The 17069-nt window shown below is 36.5% G+C and overlaps 1 long non-coding RNA gene across 1 annotated transcript; it reads right to left on the bottom strand.

Annotated features, from left to right (window-relative positions):
- Positions 1 to 1090: 1090 nt before the first annotated feature.
- LOC110172847 (uncharacterized) lies at positions 1091 to 15527 on the bottom strand. Its single transcript, XR_002319141.2, has 3 exons — positions 15461 to 15527; positions 1229 to 1330; positions 1091 to 1153 (listed from the first exon to the last, which is right to left on the bottom strand). It is a non-coding gene; the product is annotated as an uncharacterized LOC110172847 (long non-coding RNA).
- Between the last annotated feature and the right edge of the window lie 1542 nt (positions 15528 to 17069).

Below are 17069 nucleotides of genomic sequence, written 5' to 3'. Positions count from 1 at the left end.
AACAACTTCTACTTACTACGCTTTTATCTTTGCTTTTTTTGTAAATTTTGCCACCTTTTTGTCTCCATGGAGATGTTATTGTTTTGCCTGGAATTTGTTGCAGTATGGCATTAAACATACACTATCGCCATGGAAACAAGCAGAACAGGTTACGGGTCAGATCTGTGTAGAGAGCTGACTCACAGTAAGGAATGCATGTTTTTGAGCAATAAAAACTGTAATGAATAAATGGAAGATAAGTTTGATGCCATATTGTGGAACGTTTCAGAGAAAGTAATAACTGGAAAAGTTTCATAGTGTATCTAAGTTTATGCAATATTTGACTCTCTGAGTGGTTGCATCCAACAAAATTACTTATTTCTGTTTGGTTGTATTCTAAATCTTTCTGAACAGAGTTTCTCATTGTGGCTCAGCTGCCCGCCAAAGAACTCAAAAGCAAAGATATGATTTTAAAATGTAACAATTTATTTAATTTTTAAACACTATCTAATGTATTATGTACTGTGAAAACCCCTATTTAGAAATTGTTAACATTTTAATGCGTAAATATGTTTTAGTGATTGTGTTTGCACTAGTCCAGATGTGAGTTTTGACTGTTCTAGTATTAATCCAGGTGTGTCTCCCGGGCAAGCTTTATTATTTTTTTATGGTTGGTTGCATGCTTTAAAAAGTTATATTCCAGGCAAAACAATCACATCTCCATGGAGACAATACAAACTGAAAGAGGCTGTTGTGGTTTAGTTCACGCTGCCTCCTCTGGTCGGGTTAAATGTCTAAATGTTTTTTTCTGAGCAGCATTTTGGCATAAATCCAACTCATTCTTTATATGGTCCAGAAATATAATGCATTGTAATTTTTTTGACTTTTTGAATTGCGTAACTCACTTTATTTTATTCTGCGTTTTAGACTAGGAGTTGAGTGTAAGCTTGAATGTCTGCAGGAGAATTTGAATACAAGTATTTGCATCTTGTTGCTTAGCCAAAGGCGTTATTGGTTCCCAGTGGTAGTGACCAGAGATTTTGCATTTTAGGAAAGTCTTGAAAATGGCGAGCCCCCTGTATATGAGAGTGACTAACCTTCAGAGCGCCACAGATGAGTAACGCGTGGCGACGATGGTGGTCACATTGCATGGTTGTGTCTCAGTCCAGTATTTCTGGCAGGGAAAAGAGACACAGTTTAAAGTTTTTTGAATTGACTAAAATAAATAAAGTAGTTAATATATGAGTACCTTTAATTTGATCTGTAATTTGCAGAGGGATGCTGACTGATCAGAGAAGGCCACAACATGTCCGAATCTGTCCTCTTGAGCATAAGTGCAGAGTTTTTAGACCTAAATAAATAAATAAATAAAAAGAATTGACCAGTTAAAAGCATGACAGCAACATTCACTCTGGACTTGGAGAGATCAAGAACCAAACCAAAATAAGTATCCTTAAAGGTGCACTCTGTAACTTTTTTAAAGGTACACTGTGTAACTTTTCTGGTTACTGATCAGATCCATGTAGAAGCAGGCCTGCATTAAGTAAGAGTTCATGTTTTTCAAGGTGTTTTTGAGCTATAAAACTCTATAATTTAATAAATGCGAGGCAGATAAATGTAATGCCATACTGCTGAACATTTCATGCAAATAAATAACATCTCCATGAAGACAAGAATGTAGACGACCCTCCACCTTAGAAGTTACATAATGCACCTTTGTGATATTGTTTTATTCTTCTAATATTATCCAAATGTAGGTGAATAATTTGGTAATAATTTATAGTGTTGGTATGGTGTATGGCACATAATAGGAGATCCATAATATATATTTTTACCAGTTGTCAAGTAAACAAAAACAAAAAAACAACAACAATTTGAATGTTCCTTAATGTTACCTGCACTGACTAAAGAGTATGATCTATATCTGGTCTTAGAATATGGATTGTGAGATGAAAGATTTTGGTAATGTAAGGACAGAGCATAGAGAAAGTACTGTTTTTCTCATTATTGAATTATTAGACAGATAGCGATTAATTTCCCATTACACTTTAAAGCCTGAACATGCTGAACATAAAAGAGTCAAAACCAAAAAAATGTCATAATGAAAGAAGCCTGTAAAGAGCTTTGTGGTTTGGGAATTTGGAAATTATTTAATAGAAAATGATGAGTGCATTTTAGAGGTATTATGAAACAGCTGATTTGCAGATATTTCAAAATCAGAACATACCAAGCTTATATTTCTATTGGACATTGGTTTTCAGGTCAATCAAAGCTAGTGTAAATATTATACAATTCAATAAGTCAGCCTCTCTTACTTCCTCCTTGATGTTTAATTGGAAAAAATATTTTGAATAATTTTGTTGAGAGGTGAAGTCATGAGTGCTCAAAAATGATAACAATTATAAAGTATGTTTAAAATGATGCAAATGTTAATTTTTATTTTAAAAAGACAGAGATACTCACATAGCTTTCCTATTCATATTTTCTTTCAGAATAATTAATAATTTTGGGGCATCGGACTAGGGAGTGAAGGACCTCCTCTCAAAGTCTGTGTGAATTTAATTTATTTAATGACCCACCAAGATGTTTGTACTCACTGAAATCTTCTGCTATGTCCCTGAAATTTGTCAATGTATGTTTGTAAGTCTAGACTGCACGCTGTCCTTGTGTCAATGGGCAAAACACTCGACTCCCCCTTGCCTGTATGAATGTGTTAGTGTGACATTTCAAAACAAAGTGAACAATAGCAGCATTGTGGATGAAGTGTTTTACCCAGGGGCACAACGGCAGTATGTGCTTAGGCTGATCTCGAACCGGTGACGCTCTGGTTAATGGATGGGGACTAAACCCTGACCCAACCACCCATCAAATAAAATAAAAAATAAAATCTCCATTTGCTCAGAGTCCTAACCATAGAAAATGTGATACCAAGGACTCTTTTTTTTTTTTTTTTGACATTTTGTTGCTAATAGCTCTAATTCAACGTCATCTGATTTTATAATACTTCCTACAATGGTATCATGGACAGAGTTCAATGGACTGCATTATAATGTGTTGAGGATTTATACCTGTTCATTCCTTACTGATAGTAAATAAACGTCTTCTATGTTTAAAAGTGTTGTGCCACACTCAAGCTACTTCAATTATTCCTACAACAGTTGGAGGTATTGTTGGTAAAAAGTGCTATTTCATTTTTAAGTACTAAAGTAAATTACTTTAATTGAATTTTCAGTGATCTGATATAAATTTTACTATGAGGCACCTGTCGTCTAAAATGAATAATTCATTTGTTTGTACTTATATGCTCCCTTCAGTCTAAAGTCAAACTGTCCTACTTGATAAACAAAGTCACAGGATACTGCCAAGTTTTTTTTCTTCCCCTGAACCGCGTGCCCTCTTCATCGCCCCCCTCCCTCCTCCCTCCCCTCATTACAGTTGACAGACAGACAGTAGGCACAGCGTTTTAAAATAAAGGATCTTAAAGGTGAATAAAAGCTTTTGCGCGCTGAATGGGCAGGTGGATTGTTAAAGATGATACAATGGAGTGGGATTTCTGGTGCATTTGTGTGTAGAAGGGATACCCCCGGCATGAAGTTTTCTCTACACTTCAAAGGGGCCGGCGCAAATAAAAGCACACTTGTCAGTAGTGAACAAACTGCCTCTTTTGTGAGACTCCGGCAGCCAAATTCGGTCTCACAAAGGCCATGGATGTACAACACTGCAAAGAAGACATACTATTCACCTGACATGCTTTGCTCTCTGGTGGTTAGCCATGGCCCATTGTCTATCTCTGACCAGGACACATATAAAATATCACTTGGATCAAACTCCTTTCAATGGCTTTTGGAGACTCCCGTTACAGTCCCGCCCCCCTGTGCGCTCCCCCCGAATTTCCTTCTTTTCTTCCCTTAAACAAAGTCAACTTGATGCAGCCAGATAACAGTCGCAGCCTCAGGGCTAATGTCCCAAAAATAAGGCTCAAGTTTATTCAAGTTTTTTTTTCTTTCTCTTTGCACAAACTGTGGTCAGACAGACTCCTGCTGGACACGTTTCACCATCGTCGCCTCCGGAAATCTTTGTCCAAATTTGGGTTCAAGTTTCACTCTGAGCATCTGTTGAGCGCATCTCTTAAATTCCTTGCTTATAAATCAACTTTAGTTTCTCACTTCATCCACGGCGAGTATAAAAAGAAAAGATACAGAGTTCCCGCCTGCACATAAACTGTCTTAGACACGACTCTGGTGCTTTTACCTGAAAACAACACGTGAGTTCAGCTGCCACCTCCACGCAAGTATGAAGTAATGTCTTTTAATAGTGTGTTTTCATTAAGGGTGCGAATAAGTACATCATAAGAAGAAGCTGAAGTGATGTAGATAAATAGTACAGTGAATCACCCTTTATATTCATGAGGTATATGTAGGTTCAAGTCAGTGGTTCTCAAACTTTTTTCCTTAAATGTGCATTGTGTAACTTTTCTGGTGCAGGGTCTGTCAAATGCTTTTGTCCATGGAATTGTTATTGTTTTGTCTGGAATGTTTCACTGTATGGCATTAAACCTTTCTAACTTCATGGAGATTAAACCAGACCAAGTTACAGGTCAGATCTGCAGAGAGCCGAACTCACTCACAGTCAGAATGCTTGTTTTTCTAGGTATTGTTGAGCCATAAATCTATTTGTAATTGAATAAATGTAAGGTAGAGTCGTTTAATGTCATACTGTGGGACCTTCCACATGACAGATCCATAGAAACAAGCAGGTGACGGCCCCCACCAAAAAGTTACATAGTGCACCTTTAAAGTACTACTTAATAAAAAGTGTGATGATTCAGACATCTCGCAGATGAGAAACTAACATGAACTATAATGAAATACCTGCTAGAAAGTATATAATTTGATAAGGCAAATTCAATAGTTGGCACTAACTACAGAAGATCCCAGAGTGCCACTGGGGGTACACACACCACAGTTTGAAACACCGCATTAAGTTGAGAAACTAACATTTCACATTTCACCTTCATTTAATAAACTGGGGTCTTGCATCTTTGGTCTTGTACTTTACACGCTCTAAACATAATTTTGTTGTTTTTCTATGACAATGAAATAGCATCTTGAATCTTAATAAACTATAGGTTCTTCCAGGTAAAACTTTTTAAACTTCCAAAAGTACTTGAGCAGAAAGTAAATATGCTGGTTACTGAAAATGTGAATATACTGCAAATTAAAGTAGAAAGAATAAATAAATAGACTGATTTGGAAATAAATATTTTTTTATATGTACTTCACTGCCTCATATTCAACTCCATGCCTTCTGTTTCTCCAGTATTGCAATAAAAATATCATTCATTTATCATAATCAATTCATATTAAATTTTGCTTCAGGCGAAAGCTACAACCTGCCCATTCATTAGCGCTGATACGATTGAACCTAATGTGTCACAGACCACGCACTTCAGCTTGAGATTTGTTCATAGATTCTAAAGTAGCTTTAAAATACAACTTATTCATAAATCATCAAAATAAATGAACAATACTTTATAAAAGGCAAGCAAGTCAAAATGAAACATTATCGCTTTAGAAGGCAGTTCATTTGAGGACAACTACCAGTGATTTTCTTTACCTTTTTGAATTTAAATGTGCACTGTGTAACTTTTCAGTTGGGGGTTTGTTGTCTTCTTGTTTCTATGAAAATGTTATTGCTCTGCTGGCAGTATTTCACAGTATGACCTTAAACAGATCCACCTTATATTTAATCAATTATAGGTGTTTGGTTTTTTGTTTGTTTGTTTTCTGCTCAAAAATACCTTGAAAACAGGTGGGTGACTGTGAGTGGGTTTGCCTCTATAGATCTGACCTGGCCAGATTTGGTCAGTTTAATGCCACTTTGTGAAATGTTCCAGACAAAGCATGGACAAAAGCAAATGGTAGACCCTCTACCAGAAAGGTTACAGAATTCACCTTTAATTTGGGGTTAAGAGTGAAGTGTAAATGGACTTAAAGTGAGGACATAGTCAAAGTCATTGATTCAATATAGGCCTAATTAAATTATGCAAATGTGACTGGTGGGAGGACTCATTAAGAGCACCAGAAACATCATAGGTCATACAGAATCTACCACAATGTGAGATCTACAAGCTCCTTAATATGGCTAAGGTGCTAACCACTCTCCCACTGTGCATTCACTAGCCAGTAATCTTTCACTGTTACTAGAGATAGACCGATATGTCATTTGGACAATATAACATGCTGATATTTGGACTTTTTAGTGTATCGGTAGTTGGCCATAAATCTCCAGCACAGGTTGATATTTTGTTTTGGTCAATCTGCTGATTAAAAAAATACAATATTATCACTTTAAAAGTGCATTGTGTAACTTTTCTGGTCTGTTAAATCCTTTCCTCAAGGAGATGTTATTGCTTTGTCTGGAAAGTTTTAAACTTTTCTATCTTCTTAGAGACCAAACCAGACTAAGTTACAGGTCAGATCTGTGGAGAGGCGACCCTGCTCACAGTCAGAATACTTGTTTTTCTAGGTATTTTTGAGCTATAAAAGCACCTGTAATTTCATAAATGTAAAGTAGATCTGTTTAATGTCATACTGTGGAACATTCAAGGCAGAGCAATGACACATCCATGGAAACAAGTAGGTGATGGACCCCCAACTGAAAAGTTACATAGTGCACCTTTAATACGAGGAGATAACACAATACAAAAACCAGTACATTTAATTTACATAATTTGGAGAAAATAATAAAAATCGTCTCAAAAATATCTGCAGCACTCATCTTCAAATGGTTGCTCTGAATTCTAAACAATCGGTATATGCAGTATGTCTCTAACTGTTATTAACCCATGGTCAGTTAAATAATATACAGATTTTTTTTTTCTTTTTTTATTTTGTGCTCATTTTAGAAAACCAGGTCATTGGAGTCACTTGATACAAACTGCTAAAAAGCAACAGCACATGTGATATTCATTCATCAAATTAAGTTGTGGACAATTTCAAACTATTTAATAATCAAACTTCTGAAGGACATGATTATGATACATGTAAACAAACTTAGAATGGACAATACCATGATGTGTTGAGGATTCGTGTTTCATATTATAAACTTTTAGACACTTGGGCTACTTCAATTATTCCTACAAGAGTTAGAGGTGTCCTAAGATGAAAAAAAAAAAAAAAAAATGCAATTTTAGTTTTTACATTCCGTTTATATACTAAAGTAACATGACTTTTCAGTGATCATATCTTAATTTTATTATAAGACGCCTGTTGCCTACAGAGGGTCCCTCAACTTGAATCCTGTATGTTTTGTACTATATTCTTCTTTCAGTCGAAAGTCAAACAAAATGTTATGACAAAAATACAAAATTATGAAATAAATATTATTAATGAAAAAAAAAAGATAAATAAAATAATTTTGAAGCTAATAGATGCCACAGTTATACAAAGAGACTTCAGAATAACCTTTGCCCCATTACTGACTAATGCAAATTCATAGTTATTTGATGTAGATAGATGGTGTGTGATCCTTTAAGTTCCCATGCATTTCAGGCATTTTTTTATCCTGTAACATATTTTCTCTTTCTGATAGATTGTGTAAAATACCAAATGATATACACATATGCGTAAAGTAACTCCAGAGGACCTCTAGACCACTAATGGGACCCATACCACGTGTTGAGAAGCTCTGGTATCTAGAGACACTATGTAGAGCAGTCCTTAATACTAACAAAGGCTGCAGCTGCTTCAGACCTGATTGAAGATTAAATTCATGTCTGCCTAATGAAGTACTGTGCTATTTTAGTTTTAACTTGTATTTTTTTCTTGTGTCTTTTGCACCTGAGCTCGTGGTGCGGCACAATGGTGAGGATGGCTGGCTCTCTCTCTCTCTCCCTGGAATAAAAAAAAGTCTTGCAGTGAATGCAGTGAGTCATCACCAGGGTCACTTGCCTTTCACAGCAAATGAATGTGGGTGTCTGAATAAGTTGCCGTTATAATCTCTATATTGTTTTTTAATTATCGCTAAAGTGAACAAAATGATGAGTGCACCATGTGTGGAAGAATGCATGGACAGACACCAAGGCTGAGTGGAACGTATGGCGTTTTCGTGGGTGACTCTTCTCAAGTCAGGTCCTGGTTAAAAGTCATATGCATCATCAGTAGTATTTTTCCCTTCATTTGCATATTGTGCTTTGACGTTGTGCCTACAGTTTACAATGCAGGATTACTATTAGCCATCACCCACATAAGAGTGACTCACTGCACTTGGAAAAGCTTCATTTTATTGTTAGTTTTTAACTCTTTATAGGTATAAGATGTTTAAATGAGCAATATGTAACTTTTCTGGTGAAGGGCAAGCAACATGCTTGTCTTCATGTAGATGTTATTCCTTCACTTGGAATGTTACACAGTTTGGAATATAACATAGCCATTGCCATGGAAACAAGACACCAAGCTGGTTTACAGGTCAAATCTGTGGAGAGGCAAGTTTGCACACTGTAGGAATGGATGTATTTCAAGTAATTATTAAGGACTTCAAGTTTTTTTAAGGATTAAAAACATCAGTAATTATATGAATGGAAGATAAATAAGTTGAATGCATAAACTGTATAAAGAAGTGGACTAAGGGAGAACAGGTGTAACGTTATCCAAGTCTCATGATACTATATCGTCACGGTATGAACTTCACGGTACAATATTTGTTGTGATATTTTGTGGAGGCTATCGAAACTGTTAATATGCTGTTTTTTCCTCTTAAAATGCCTTGACAAGACTTATTCCAAAGAATTGAGACTTAAAAGTGCTTAGAACTGTTATTTCTTCATGGAGTCTACACTGAAATTGAGCAAAAGATCATGGTCTATGTAGTTTCTTCTGTCTTTTTTTTTTAGCTACTGCTGCACCATAACTCTTAATTTAAGAAGAGACTTGTAATTCAATATATTGTGATGGTCCACAATATTATTGTGAGAACATTGACAATATGATACCATGATATTTCGGTTATTGTTACATCCCTATAAGGGAGTGTGAATGTCACCTATAGTGTTTGACTCCAGTCAAATGAAGCTCACCAAGGCCGGCAGTTACAGGAGGAAAATTGGAGCCGCATTACATGTTAGGAATAGGAATTTATTAATGGACCAATAGCAAAATAAAAACATCGGGATCATGTAGAGTGGGTTAATACGATTATTTTAAGACCGAAATGAGGAGGCTCACTGCAGTAGTAACAGAGAGATGGGTGATCATTTTTCAGCGTTAAGTCAATTGTAGTCAGAGTCGATGGATCCGCAGGTGTCCCCATGCTCACCTGCTATTTAGAACACAGCGGCTTACGGGTTAAGCTATGTCCATTTATATATACAATCTGTGGATGACTACCATACAATGAACATTCAGGGCAAAGCAACAACATTGAAACAGAGAGACGCACATACTCTGAAGAAAAGTTAAGCAGAGCACATTTAATTAAAATGTCAAATAACTGTTGATTGATTCCAATATAATAAAAGGGAATTTGAAAGGAAGACTGTATTACTGTAGAAAAAGAGGACATTAAAGCAGTGGTCAGACAAGAGGACGCATAAAGGGTTAAATGGTGAATTACTATCAGCATGTGACCTCCAAATAACCAACTGAAAGGAAAATAACTGCTACAGGTGATTTCATGGCCCATCAGCTTTGTTTAGGTCCACTCTGTTCTAAAGGAAGTAGGCAATGTTAAAACATGTTAAAAAACTAAAAAAAAAAAAACTGTATACATAATTGCTTATTACAGCAGTGTTCTGTTGATTTGAGGTAAGATTTAAAGCTGTGGTCCAGTCTGTACTGTAAATTCATAAGAGATGATTTCTTCTGTATTTTCTTCAGTGGCAGACACTAGAAATTCTAATTCTATTTTCTTAAGATATTCAACCCACATATACTCATTAGATCCATGGTAACAATTCTGTGAAAGAAATGGCTTTGATCAAAACTAAGTAATATCTCACATTTATTCAATTGCAGATGTTTTATTACTCAAAAATATCTAATATCGTACTGTAAGTGGAGTCACCTCTCCACAGATCTGAGCTGTAATATGACCAAGTGACATCACCTGGACATCTTCATAGAGAAAGGTTGATGCCATAATGTAAACCATGGCAGACAAAGCAATAACATCTCCATGGAGACAAGCAGGTGGTATGCACTCCAGCAGAAAAGTTACACAGTGCACCTGTAATTTTACATACATGCTACTAAAGCTTTATGGGAAGCATTATGGGTAATGTCAAAGGCTCAATTCCACATTGGCACCAATGTGAGACTGTGTGTAATTGGCTTAAACTATAAAAGTCCTATAGGTTCATGCCATAAGCTCCAATTAAAATACAAAATAAACCATATTTTAAGATTCTTGCAGTTAATTTAAAGATACAATATGTAACTTTTTGGAGGTGGCACATCAACTGCATGATTCCACTGAAATAGAATGGTTCAAATTTAAAGGAAACTAGAAAAGCACTCAGAGAGCGCAGACCTCCACCAAGGACTACCCCCATTTTTTATATAAATTGCGATAAAATCAGTCTTCTAGATCAAATCTGGATCAGCCTTTGGAATATGAAAGAGGATCCCATTGTCCATCCCTGAATCAAATTTCATGGGGTTTGGTCAATAGTATTCCAGAATCCAGGATTTCTTCCGGATCACCCCCAAAATGAAATCAGTTCTTCCTTTTCACATTTCCAACAAATCCAGAAAATTTCATCAAAATCGGTGGATAAGTTTTTGAGTTATGTTGCTAACAGACAAACAGACAAACAAACAAACAAACAAACAGACAAACGCTGGCAAAAACATAACCTCCTTGGCGGAGGTAATAAAAATGTTTTATGCCATACTGTGGCAGATTGTTAGCCTGATTCATTAGTTGTTAGCCTGATTAGCCGGTTTCACTTCGTGAAAACTGTCTGACCTCGCAGCATTAGGATTCGTTTGCTCAATGGTATTTTTTTATTTATTTAACCAATCGCTGCAGTTTGGTTGTGACGTATGTAATGCGCCAAATCCCATAGGAAGAAGGGCTTTCTCTTTGTTCCGACTTTAAATCCTCAATCTTGGGAATTGTTGCCAAAACAGAATGTACGGCTTCATCTACATCCATCTCGACCGCTTTGTTTACTGTTGTGCTGTACCACAAAAGGGACCCAGACAGGCGCTCCAGTTTGATGTCATGGCTTCACATCTCTTCACGGATTGGTCTACAATTTCCGGGGTTCTTGCAAACCTTCCAGTGTATTCCGATTCCTGACCTAGTCGTTGGAGAAAAATTTAATTGAGCGGAGGTACTAGGTGGCACCAGCCTGGCTAGCAGATTGTAGCCAAAAGAACAACATTTCCATGGAAACAAGCAGGAGGAGGTCCTCCTCCAGGCCAAATCAGGTTTGTTGAGATTCAAGCCCACAGTGTAGGCATAATGATGTACCGTTTGTTTTGATATAAGTTTACGTGCAAGAAACCAAGAAAAAATAAAGCTTTTATTTTAGTCAGTTCTTTGGCCAAAACGTTTTCGTTAAAACATTTAAATAACTGTTACTTATTACCGTCACCTGTCAGGTCACCTGTGTGTTATATGAACTGGGCTCACATCAGGTTTAGTAGTGGAACTGATAAAGCTTGTACACTGTACTTTCTGCTGAATGTTTTCATCAAAATTTTGCTCTTGAAAAAACAAACACATATAATCTGTGACTCATTTTGTGTTCCAAACTAATAGAAATAAAATGTTATTGTTCAACTTTATAGCAAATAAAATCCTCACATAAGGCATTGTTTCCTAATTGCTTCAACAAATCCAGAGTAATCTTGTAAACTAGAGTAAGCAACAAAACTACCAAGAGGTCTATATCACACACACATCTCTCAAAAACTAATATAAAGCCCCATGTCATATTGTCTCACTTTGGCACCACTTAAAAGCACTTGAATGGAGCACATAGGACTCTGAGTAGCAGGTGAGAGACTTCTGGGAACCCTTAGATCATTTGAATTTAGTCCCTAATTGCCTGTAAGTGGAGTTACAGGATTGTACCACGTTTTAGGGAAGTTGCACATAAAGTGTCATTAGCATACACGCCTATAATGTATTAGCAGCAGGTTTGAGACTTGTCGCCATGGCAATTGCCGATGACAAATTTGCAGTTTCAATAAACAAAATGAGTCAATTCCTGGAGCCTTAACCATCATCACAGTTGTGCTTTAGTATAAGAGCAAGTGGCATAAGCACCAGCACCATGCACTCACAGCTCCCAGTCCAAACACAAGGATAAAATATTTGCACCTATGTTGAACTGTGGGATTGAAGGTAGTAAATATATCAAACCAATCAAATATAACAGTTAGGACTGATGAGGGGTCACTATGTATTATGGCTGACACAAATAAAAGAAGAGGAGGGTCAGAATACACTGTGCATCTCTCAGAATCAGCAATAAACAAAATCAACAGTACAACAGCAACACATGATTTGAAGCCAATAGTATAAACAAAAGTGTGCACTATGTTTTCTGGTGCGGGGTCCACCATTTGCTTATCGGGAGATTTTAGTGCTTTGTCTAAAATGTTGCACAGTATCGCATTAAACTCAACAATCTTGCAGTTATTCAGTGACTTTTGTTTTATGCCTAAAAATATCATGGAAAACATGAATTCTTACTGTGAGCGGGGTCTCCTCTCCACAGATCTGACCTGTTACTCGGCCTTGTAATGTCGCTTACTCTTCTCAATGGATGTGGACAAGTTTATGTCATACTGTGGAACATTTTAGGCAAAGCAATAAAGATCTCCATGGAGACAAGCAGATGGTAGAACATCTACCAGAAAAAGTACACAGTGCAGTTAAAGCATATTGTGTACAGTGCTTCTACTGATCCTCACCACTGAAAAACTGTCAAGTGACATTTGACTACATGATTTTTTGAATAACTACAAGAAAGTACAGAGCAGTGGATAGGATTAACACAGGACTCAAACATGCAACTCTGACTAAGCTAATGATGAGGGAATACTAACATCTCAAAAAGTCAATTTTACAAAATATGTCCCAAGACTTTCACCTCATAACCAAGTAAGAATCCAAATAATTATCTTTTCATCCTCAAGGGCATTTTTACAGACATGCGTTTAGGAAGTAGGATTCCCAGAATAAAAACTAAAATCAGCAAGTATTCAGTATGATTCAGTTGCTACTTTAGTATGGCATACTATTGTCCTAGTGCAAGACACATCACCACAATCTCTGTATAATGAAAATTTCTATATAAATGATATATAAGGCCTATTCTTAACATGTCAACAACAGTCAAGACACTCAATAGCCCTGTACAAATACATTACATTTCTGCTCTGTCTAGTTTGTCTTTAAGTGAGAGAAGTGAAATGTTTATTCGCTAAGCTACCTGCGCCACACGTCTGTATCCACTGAGAATGAGTCATCTCCAGGGTCCATATACAGCAGCAGCACAGCACTGAGGTGGGCTCTGACATGAACATGGCTAAACAACATCTCTGCTGAAGCATCACAACCAATCATTTCCTTTCACATTGTTCACTACTGGAGACATTACCTGTTAAACTGTAAATCTCACCCCACTCGCCCACCCCACGCCCAGGAGTCCCATTACACAATACGCCTGTGCACTAGTCCCACCAGAATGTCATAGTCACTTATGTAATATATGTAGATCTATACATATATATATATATATATATATATATATATATATATGTAGATTTTATAATGTGTTCATGTCATCCTTCCAGGTAGGGGGCAAAAGAAAATTTTCCCCACTGACTACATCATATTTTCTCATGAAATATCTGAAAGGAAAATGTACAAATGTTGTCTCTGATAATTTCCATTTGTAACTAGATCCAAGAACTTACTTTACCGCAATATCTGAATTTTCACAATATTAATTTTACCTGGCCCTAATTTGAATTAATGTTATTGGTTTGGTCCTTGGGTGGTCCTGGTGTGGTCCTGGTGTGGACCTGGTTTGGCCTTTGGTTTGGTCCTGATTTGGACCTTGGTTTGGCCCTGGTTTAAGGGCAGTTTAGCTGTGATGATGCGCACTTGGTTTGGGCCTGATCTAGTTCTGGTTTAGGGTGGTGCAGTGTTTTGCACAAGGACAAACAACAGCATGCTTTGGTGAATCTGGAATCAAACTACAAACTTTTAGGTTTCAATCAGGACAAAATAATATTGCTAATTTATGCCTTATTTCAATCTTAATGTTTTGCTGTGGATGTTGTGCCTGGTGGTTTATGTATTAAATAAAAATTATTTGTTGAAAGTAAAAAATACTGTGGCCTGAATTAGCTGGTTGAATTGAGATCGTTTAAGAGCAAACACTCAACTAAAGCACAGATATATGTTGTTACTAAACTTTTGACAATAAGACAAACTGAATACTAAAACTTTAAATAAAGTGTAGTTTTTTGTTGGTATTGTGGTTAAACTGGCAACATTTTCTATTTAGATAACTGTATACTATATGAACTTACTACACATTGACCAGCTATAACATTATGACCATTGAAATCTCTGCTTCTTCTTGGTGGCAGCTTTGAGTGGGCGTGGTGTGCCAAGTGCAAAGTGAACATTTTGTCCTCAAAGTGGATGTGTAAAAACCAGGACAATAGGCAAATGAATGGATTTGAGCAAATTTGATTGTGCTGAACCAATCTATCTTATTTACGTTTTTGTCTGCCTTTGGCTAAATCCTGGTTAGTACTTAAGTGATGGTCTAGTCCCATTTTAGGTTTGGTTGAGTCCTGTTGCAGACCCAGTTTAAAGAAGGTGGCACTAGAAAATATATATATTTTTATATATTTGGCACTTGGTGTGAAAAGTTTAGGAACAACTGGGTCAAAGTATTTCTAAAACTGCAGCTCTTGGGAAGTGTCCCTGGCCTGCAATATTAAACCAGTGTTGATAATGAACACTATGTGGTCAAAAGATGAGCCAAAGTTGCCAATACAGGGTGTAAAGAAATCAAAATACAAACCAAAAAAGCAGAGGTGGTCATACTGATATGCCTGATCTGATTGGAGTGAAGTTTGTTGAACCGCAGAGCTTGTGTTCCCACCATAATATTTGCCTGTGGAGTCAAATGTAGAGGAAGAGCCTAATCCGGGGAAACGCAGAGTGGTAATAAACATGACTGAGATTGTGTAAGCTATTAACATGCAAAAAAATGTTATAAAATCAACTTATTGTACAGGATATTTTCATTTTTATTGACTGGTATACACATTGTCTCTGGGTGAAAGTTTAAACAATGAATAGTTGGGTATAATTTACTGAAAATAACCAAGCAGACATTTTCTGTTCAAATTGCAAATACAAATTTGAAGAAAAACAGCACAGTATTTGCATAGAAACCAGATCTGCTTTAGCATAACCCTAACCCTAAGTGTTTAGGACCTACCTTTTCTGGAAATCTTTCCCAAAGTTTCTGCACCAGTCGTCAATATTGTGTAATCCCTTTAGTTTCCCGTCCAAAGTGTCAGACTCCGATGGACTGGGAGTAAACAAGAATCCTGCTTTACATGCCAAATCCAGAGTGCGTGCCAGGAATTTCCATAAACCCCATTTAAATATTTGCATTTGGCATCACGGGACAGAGCAATGAGTGAATGTAGCCACACTCTTCACCTTTGATACAATAAAATGTACAATCTGGACTAAATTATATTGCTAATTTATTGCTATTATTGTATTATTTCCTATTATTTCAATTTATGTTTTGCTACGGATGGTATGCCAAGTTGTATATTTATTAAATATGAATAATTTGTTGAATATGGAGCACATCCCCACCCCCTACCATGCTTGAGTTGCTGTTTTAAACAAATTAAAATGTAGTTAGCACCATGTAGTGATTTATAAAGCCTAATATGGAATTCTTTTTAAATTGTTGTCTCATTTTGAACACACTGTGGTTGCCATTTATAGCTGAGATTGGATGTGCTATGGAAGTGGGGCAAAAATGTTTGGGGGTGCATTAGCCATTCTAGAGGAGGCTAGTGAGTCCCCCCTGGTGCCGCCCCTGTCACTATGGTCTGAGTTGGTTAGCTGGTTGAATTGAGAAAAAATCTAACATTCCAAAAATTACCTTTCCAAGATTCACATTTTATTGTTTATATTATGTTCAAAAGTTACACAATTTAATATATACTGTCACGTGGTTTTACTGAACACTAATATTATGTTTTTTGGTTTTTTTTGTTTGTTTGTTTTTTTACTATTTTAAATCAGTTTGAGCAGAAATAAAAGGCAGTCCTAAGCCATGATAAAAGAAAGGTTGCAACAAGGAGGGCATCTGACATGAAACCAAAGCGGCTTGGATATATTACTGTGTCAGACAAAATCATTTTATGGCAATCCGGGAACAGCAAAAACAAAATGAAAGAGAACTTATTTATAAATTGATTTAAATTTTTTTTTAAATATTCATGGATTACAGCTTCTTGTTATATGTAACATTTTGAAGACTTTTTTCCATCCTTAAGATTTTGTTTTACATTGTTCATCGCTATAACAGTCCTAAATGTTCACCCTTAGACTAAACTTGACTTTATTGTGATGACATTTTCCCAAATCATGCATAGAATTACACAACAAACATCTTAATATGAAAATGACAGATCAGAGCATGGATATGGGGAGGCTATGACAGTGGTCCTTTAAATAAACCTACATTCACTGGGGAGACATATAGCAGCACAGAGACTTCAGGAGAGGGGTAAAACAAAGCATGATTAGTGGAGAGAGGACAGCACTTCATGAGTTATTCCTCTCTGACATATTGGTCGGAGATATCAGGTCATCTCATTAGACGGGGGACAAAAAGTTCACAGCTGTGACGTGCCACCTCGTGGGAGTCAAGAACATTGTAGGAGGATCACATGCTTATTTTTGAACAAGACAGCCTTCTTTTAAATACAAGAGAATGGTCTTAAAATGTTTGCAGCTCAAAACTTGAAATTTGTTGATGCCTGGATACCTGTAACCAGTAAAACCTTAAGTTTCTTAAA

This window comes from Boleophthalmus pectinirostris, unplaced genomic scaffold, assembly GCF_026225935.1.
Source record: "Boleophthalmus pectinirostris isolate CB_2022bp ecotype Guang Dong unplaced genomic scaffold, ASM2622593v1 HiC_scaffold_19, whole genome shotgun sequence".
In the NCBI taxonomy this organism is placed as follows: Eukaryota; Metazoa; Chordata; class Actinopteri; order Gobiiformes; family Gobiidae; genus Boleophthalmus; species Boleophthalmus pectinirostris.
This window is presented reverse-complemented; position numbering and strand designations above follow the sequence as displayed.